The 277-nt window shown below is 37.9% G+C and overlaps 1 protein-coding gene across 1 annotated transcript in view; it reads right to left on the bottom strand.

The window, feature by feature from the left end:
- The window catches only part of sez6l2 (seizure related 6 homolog (mouse)-like 2), a 17,715-nt gene that overhangs the window by 2,836 nt on the left and 14,602 nt on the right, over window positions 1-277 (bottom strand). The gene's annotated exons all lie outside the window — the stretch shown is intronic.

Raw genomic sequence — 277 nt, 5'->3', positions numbered from 1 at the left:
TCATTTCTAATGGCTCTATCTGTAGACTCATTTCTAATGGCTCTATCTACAGGGTCATTTCTAATGGCTCTATCTGCAGAGTCATTTCTAATGGCTCTATCTGTAGAGTCATTTCTAATGGCTCTATCTGTAGAGTCATTTCTAATGGCTCTATCTACAGAGTCATTTCTAATGGCTCTATCTACAGAGTCATTTCTAATGGCTCTATCTACAGAGTCATTTCTAATGGCTCTATCTACAGAATCATTTCTCATGACTCTGCAGATTATCGATCCTC

This window comes from Notothenia coriiceps, unplaced genomic scaffold, assembly GCF_000735185.1.
Source record: "Notothenia coriiceps isolate Sejong01 unplaced genomic scaffold, NC01 NC01_scaffold00009379, whole genome shotgun sequence".
Classification (NCBI taxonomy): Eukaryota; Metazoa; Chordata; class Actinopteri; order Perciformes; family Nototheniidae; genus Notothenia; species Notothenia coriiceps.
This window is presented reverse-complemented; position numbering and strand designations above follow the sequence as displayed.